Consider the following 7,626-nt stretch of genomic DNA (forward strand, 5'->3'; position numbering starts at 1 on the left):
TGAGAATGTATAAAAAAGTCAGCAAACACTCTATGCATTCTTTAAACCAACAAAACTGATCCCCAAAACATAGCTAAAGGTATATTGAATATTCTATTTTATTCGGTAGCGAGTCACTGTGTGAAGCCAAAACAAGCCAAGGGAAAAAAAGAAGCAAATTAACTTTTAAATGATGAATTGAAACTAAACTGCAAACAAAGTTACACCCAATAAATATGTTATAAAACTGATTTCTGGTTTTTTCACATTTAAAAATTTTCAAGAGTAAAATTACTTGTAGTCAATTCCAGATTTTACCATTTTACTCATTCACAAAAAATATGTTGAGTAAATACTAAATTGGCCAAAAAATTATCGGGAGCCCTGGTTAGAAAAAAGTCACAGTCAAATCAGCACCTTAAACGCACATCTGGGGTTTATTTTGATTACACCAGCACATAAATTTGTGAAGTTTCAACTTCGAACGCTGCGAATTTTGCCTTTGGGGACATGTTTTTAAAGAACTGTACAAGTGACGTACTTTAGGGTTATAATATACCCCCAAAATAAGTCGACAATTCATTTCTCTGCCTTTCTTTCAATTCACGGGAAGCATTTTGATGTTGACCAGTACTTTTCCATCATTTATTTTAACAAGCTGCTGATGAAATTGAATGACCATGTTGTAAACCAGTCAATCGTGACCTTCACCTCAGAAAAGAAAGGGAGAAGAATTTCGCTATTATTAGTTGAATAAGTTATATTTTGACATATTTAAAGCATTTGAAACTGTTAAACATGCGTATGTGGTTTAATACAGACATGCTAATGCAGTTTATTTTACAAACACATCAAGGGGGTATTGCCCATATCCTTTCCGCAGCCTTAACGTAATAAAACATATTAGCGTCTGATGACCCTTTCACGCTTCCATAGAATCAACATTTATTACACAAAATTAATTTTGAAAGTATTTCTGAAATGTCTAGGTCTGCAGTTCTCAAATATGGTTATATCTTACATCCGTGGCATATACTGACACTCTCAGACAACATCAAAAACAACCTTTTGAGCGATTTGATGAAGTTCCAAAATTATCAGTGTACCCTTGGTTCGTGACGGACCCATTTGGGATTTGTTATTATTTGAGCTCAAGTATCTATTTGTAGATGAAAAGCTGACATGCTGTACTAAAGCTCAGGTAGTCTCAGTTTCAGTATGTTAGAAAGTGCTGAAAATTGAAAATTGACGCTCCAATAGCAAAAAAAAAAACAAAAACAAAAAACAGAAGTCCATGAGCATCCAGACGGGGTGACCCCTGCGCGTGACCCCTGACTATCTACGAATCAAATATGGCTTTCGTTTTCAAGTTTAGCATTTCTACTTTCATTTTCTTTTCTTCTGTTGTCAAAAACATATATATGCCTGGCGAGATTGCATAGATATGTGCTGGCCGTCCTAAGGTTATGAAAAAGTATCTCAATATTTCCTAGGATCACATCAAATTGGATTAGCCCGGATCTCTACTCTAGACTGAATTCCGGTATTGTATATCATGGTATAGGACTTGAATATTAAAACAGGGAGAAATTATGTAGACGGCTGTGTAGCTCAGTCAATAGAGCATCAGAACAGTATTACGAGGCCCCCGGGTTTGAGTCCCGGTTTGGCTGCACATTTTTCTCACCCTTTGACATTTGGCGCCCAGCTTTGGACGGTGATGGTATTACACTGGCTAGTCTCCTACGCCTGTAATTGCTTATATATACTTAAGTACCTATAACTGAAAAAAATTCAAAGACAAATTTCAAAATGGTGGGGAAATATGTCACGGTATAGGACTTGAATATTAAAACGGGAGAAAGTGTGTAGGCGGCCGGGTAGCTCAGTTGGTAGAGCATCTGAAGGGTATTCCGAGGCTCTGGGTTTGAATCCCAGTCTGACTGCACTTATTTCTAACCCTTTGACATGTATTAATAACCAGTATTTAAAGTAATTGCTGTACTAGTAATAGTTATGACTAGTTGTCATAGAATTGTCATTACGGGTTGTTTTTGTAAATATTTCATCTATAACATTAGCTCTCGCTTAGGTTTAAAGTATACTTAAATACTGTATGTAATTTTATCTGAAGAAAAGTCTAATTGAATAAAGAGAAAAAAGTCTTTCAGTGAAAAGGAATGAAAAATTCTGTTTTAAAGCCTTACTTGATTACAGACTGATAGATAAAATCTATAACTCAGTGTAAGTTCTGTAACTACCATTTATTGTCATGAGTACAGTAGATTTGTTTTGACTGAATATTAACATTTTGGTATTGACTAAAAAGGTTGTTATCAGCTTAGTAGGTTAAATGTATATTTGATGCATTTTTGTTGTTGTTTTTTTTGTTACAGATGTGTGTGCCATTCCACATCTGAGCACTGTAAGGTCTGGCAGCAAAATAAAGATATATTCAAATGGATCTTGTGTGACATCATACTAGAAAAGGGTATAATAATATCTTTGTTACTATTGCTTATCATGCTTATATCTTAGTGTAACTTCACATAAACATTGTCCAGCATACAAGCAAAGTAAAGTATGTGCAGGGGCAGGGACCATTATACATAAGGACAAGGTCACCAAGGTGTTATACTTAGGTTATTTTTAAGGTTAAAGTTTTTTGGCAACCTTTGTTTTTCTGTCATATCTTTGTAACTATTGCTTATATCTTACTGTAACTTCACATAATCATTGTCCAGCATACAAGCAAAGTATGTGCCGGTGTTGGGCCCATTATACATAAGGTCAAGGTCACCAAGGTGTTATACTTAGGTTATTTTTAAGGTTAAATGTTTTGACAGCCTTTGTTTTTCTGTCATATCTTTGTTACTGTTACTTATATCTTACTGTAACTTCACATAACATATAGCATAGCACACAGCATACAAACAGCTGCACCCTTGTACCCAAAGTCAAGGTCACCAAGGTGTTAGATTATTTTTAAGGTTAAAGGTTTTCGGCAACTTTTGTATTTTCTGTCATATCTTTGTTACTGTTACTTATATCTTACTGTAATTTCACATTAACATTGTCCAGCATACAAACAAAGACTGTGCAGGGGCTGGTCCCATTATACCCAAGGTCAAGGTCAAAAAGTTGTTATACATGGAATTATTTTCATGTTATTTTTTTTCAAAAGCTTCGTTTATAGATATATCTTTAGTTGCTTGAAATTAAAAATATTTCTTTATTATTATCATCTGCATGTGTAGTTACATTCTTCATAGCTCTGATTGTATTTTTTACAGAATTATGCCCCTTTCATACTTAAAGATTTTTGGCAATCTTCGCTCTGTGATATAAACTTTACTGCAACATAAGATAAAGATTTGAAACTTAAGATGTATCTTTATCATCATCATCTGCATGTGTGGTAACAATCCCCATAACTCTGATTTGTATTTTTTACCAAATTATGCCCCTTTCATACCTTAATTTTTTGACAAATTTTGTTTTCTGGGCATAATTTTGGTACTTATAAGATAATGACTTGAAACTCAAAATATATCTTTACCATCGTCATATGCATGTCTGGTAACAATCCAAATAAGTCTTATTTGTGTTCTTGACAGAATTATGCCCCTTAGTGTATCTTCCTTTTAAAGTAGAGGTCTCTTATTGAGATATATATTCATTTTACTGTCAAATCGCTGAATAGTGGAGCGCGCTGTCTTACGGACAGCTTTTGTTTAAAATTCTATTTTAAATGTAATACTTTGTCACAAGGAAGATCTAATTAGGTCAAATTTTGCTTCAGTTGAGCGACTAAGGCCCACTTGGCCTATTGTTTTCTGAAGTCTTATTATAAAACTTACTGAATGATTTTCCAGTCATTAGTCTAAACTGTGATCTTTCAGTGCAGACCTCGGGCAAAACTTTTGACTGTATATCCTGCAAGTTATGCAATAAGTGTATATTATCAGGACTCCTTATAATAGTTAATGTTGTCTGCTGTGTTAATAGTTGTGCACAACTCAAATAAGTCATTAACTTAAAGAAATAATAAAGTAACTGACAGTCATATATTCAGAGTTGAAATCGTTTGGAACTGAGGATTTTTTATTCGGACATTTAACCACAATATATGTTAGAAACGTCTTTGAATTATTTTGAAATTTATTTTATGCTATCCCGGACATAGATTTTACAACACTAAAGCAAATATACGTGAATGATGTAGTTCGGAATTTCAGTTTTGGAAATAGCCAACTCATTAAAACAACTAAGCAAATGTGACTGAGGCCATTTGGGTTTCGGGATTACAATAAGAACAATAACTATCGGTAATTTCATTACGTCAGTCACCCAATGGATATCCAAAAAAATGGCATATAACAAATGGTACTTTCATTTTCTTTAAATATGCTGGTTTTCCTGTGTATTAAATATAGTTTTAACCTTTACCCTGCTAAATTTCTAAAATGGACTAGTCTGTCATAAAGTTTGGGCAGTGTCATTTATTATTAGAAGGGGTGTTCACTCAAAATTTACTGACCGAATAGCAAACAAGGCAGGCCATGATCGGCCCGCAAGTCTTGGCCTGCACTGGCCGCAAAGGCAGAATAACTTGCCGCCAAAAAGTACATCATTTTGCTAAGTCGTAGCCAGGGGTGGTTCGACTGGTACGGCCACGTTGAACTTTTTTCCGGCTAAGTTTTTACTGATAAGATAAAGATACGTTTTCATGCCAATTGTACATAAATGATTTATGTGTAATTACAATTTGCCACTTTTTATTTATATGTAATATGTCAGACAGTCGGTACACATTTCGGAAAGAAATCCAAAATATCTTAAGATTTCTATAAGTTTACGAAGCTGTAACTCGAACTCCAAAATGACAAGTGTGCGTTATTAGCTCCGCTATTCAAATAATAGGTATACAATTTATATAGGGACAAAAAAATATTTTTTTCTGAAAGTTCAAGGCTTACGCCTTTGATATTTGGTATGTAGCATTGCCTAGGGGATCTCTAACAAGATTGTTCAAATTATGCCCCTGGTTAAAAAGAGGACACACACTGGGGTCACTTGTTACATGAGTTATATAGGAATAGATACTTCAAAAATTATCAGATCATATTTCCTACACTGTTTAATTATAATTACCTGATGACCCCGAGCTATAAGGGGTCACTTGACTGTGACCTTGACTTACTGACCTACTTCCTTGTTTTTTAAGATGCAGCCTTGAAATTTGGATGACATGTACAGTTTTGCACACTGATCTTAAAACTGACTTTCAGTGACCATGAATGTGACTTACTGACCTACTTTCTAATTCTTTAGCATCAGTTTGCCATTTTAAACATGTGGCTCATATTACTTAGGTGAGCGATTCAGAGTCATATGACCATGTTGTTTTGTAAAAAGATATTTAAATAATTCGTCCTATAACTGATTCTATTTTCTCGTGTAAGTTTGTATTCTACTTTATTTATTTTTCTATTACTCATTTCCAGGGGCAGGTCATACAAATACAATGTTTACGACATTATTGTTCTTTTTACAGGTCATGTAAACGTAACAAAAAGTCATGCGAATGGACATCAAAATGTTGAAAAAGATCGGTATTTGAGACTTAAATCTTCAGGATATAACTTCATAAAACTGGCGGATAAATCAAACTGTGAAGTTCTTTCGAATGGCGAGTAAAACAGTTGTGTCTCTTCGTAGGAACGATGATACAATATTTACGTATGCATCAAATGATGCTGTTCAAGGTAACAAGAAGAAGTTAACATTTGGCAGTGTGAGAAAGGAAAGGAAATTTACTTCTGCATGACGGGAAAATGATGTTTGCATGCATGTTTTATCGGAGGCAGCTGCAGAACCACAAACAGGAAACTCTTTTTGATATTATGTTGTGATAGACTGTTTGACGGTTTTCGGCCCGCTTTGGCGAGACGGTATTACGATAGTTTTATACGAAAATCTGCGATAAAGTCTGGAAATCTCGCTTGTGGAGAGAAGAAACTCGATTATGATGTTCCCGCTAAGGAAAAAAATCTCGCGTCGAACCAGAAGCTGTGTGAATACATCCCCGAGAAGAAAGTCACTGCGTCGGGCCAGCTGCAGTTTTTTACCATCATCTGAAGATAGTATCTTTCAGGAATAAAGTCTTTTCGCTGGACCAGCTACTCTGCCTAACTGTGACCTCTTTTTCTCTGTCTCTCCTTCCGGTGGTGCTCAAACTCCGGAGCTCTCGATCCATAGGCGGACGCCCTACGACTGAGCTATCATGGCACACGATTCCGTTAACAGTGCTGTGATTGTGTCTAATTGTAGAGCGATGTTTAAAAATGTTAAAATAATTATTTACGACGTTAAGTCAGCAACGGCCGCATACTAGCGTTTTTATAAAGCTAAGCTTGTTTACATTAAATTCATTTACAATTAATGTGCGAAGCCACTGCTGCAGACGACAATTTATATTGGAAGCGAGACAAGAACAGACGAATACAATACATATCACTTCGCGCTAAGGTAACCACAGAGACAGTTTGCTGAGGTATTGACTCACTAAATACTCTATATGAAATCGGGGGACTTTGAGCTGCTGAAGCGCGCACTGAACAATGCACACACCTCGGGCCATTTGAAAGGTCTGTGACTTAGTTATTTTTTCTTGAGGAATGTTGTCAGTGCAGTATACAAATTGAAAGAATGACTTATTTTCCGTGACAAGTTCTGTTGTTTTTTTACGACGAAAATGCTACCAACATATCAAGGATATCTGTTGAATAATTTGAGCCAAAAAGAATGCATCACAAGAAAGGAATGTATTTCTACAGAGACAAAACTGCGAACTATTAGAAACCGTTATTTTCTGTCATTTTTTTCGCGCCATTTTCCTATTTGTTGATATCTGTATACCTACTGAATTGTAATTTTGCACTTTTGAAACAAATATTTTTAAAATGCAGAATTTAATTGAATCCTGATTTTTGAAAACAAAGGACATTCAGCTATTAAAATGATAAGATCTCGTATGCTTGATTTATTGTAAGACCGATTCGGCCTTAACTTGTTCGAAAATTGTAGTAGATTGACAGTTTTCATACTTCAACAGTGTTTCTGTTATGTAATGACGGACAGTTAACCAAACCAGTGTTCATTTATTTTGTACCTGTACAAACTTGTTCTCCGCAAGTAACTGCCAACTTCCTCACATGAATCAGAGGTGGAGGACAATGATTTCAGGTACAGTGTCTTTTATCAAATCGTCACAGAGAACATACGCCTCGCCCGGGAATCGAACTCACGACCCTGCGGTACGTAGATCGGCGCATTCCTTAAGCTTAGCGGGCGGACTGAAACAAGTACTAAATAACCCTGGATTCTACAAATGGTTTGATTGTTGCAGCTATTTTTTTATCCACTGAATGACAGATATTACTGCACAAGACCAATTATTGCTTGGTTTTTAGCTCACCTGTCACAAAGTGACAAGGTGAGCTTTTGTGATCACCCTTCGTCCGTCGTCAGTCCGTGCGTGCGTCAACAATTTCTTATCTGCACGATAGAGGTTTCATTAATGATTGTATTTTAACCAAACTTGCACATAACTCGAATCACCATAAGATCTTGATTCCTTTCTTG

At 35.6% G+C, this 7,626-nt stretch overlaps 1 long non-coding RNA gene across 1 annotated transcript in view; it reads left to right on the forward strand.

The window, feature by feature from the left end:
- LOC128551128 (uncharacterized) overlaps window positions 1–7,016 on the forward strand; it is a 28,016-nt gene extending 21,000 nt beyond the window's left edge. Inside the window, exons 2-3 of the long non-coding RNA XR_008368633.1 lie at window positions 2,376–2,470; window positions 5,537–7,016. This is a non-coding gene — a long non-coding RNA (uncharacterized LOC128551128). The remainder of the gene's footprint in view (window positions 1–2,375; window positions 2,471–5,536) is intronic.
- Window positions 7,017–7,626: the final 610 nt, after the last annotated feature.

Source organism: Mercenaria mercenaria, chromosome 19 (genome assembly GCF_021730395.1).
Source record: "Mercenaria mercenaria strain notata chromosome 19, MADL_Memer_1, whole genome shotgun sequence".
Taxonomy (NCBI): domain Eukaryota; kingdom Metazoa; phylum Mollusca; class Bivalvia; order Venerida; family Veneridae; genus Mercenaria; species Mercenaria mercenaria.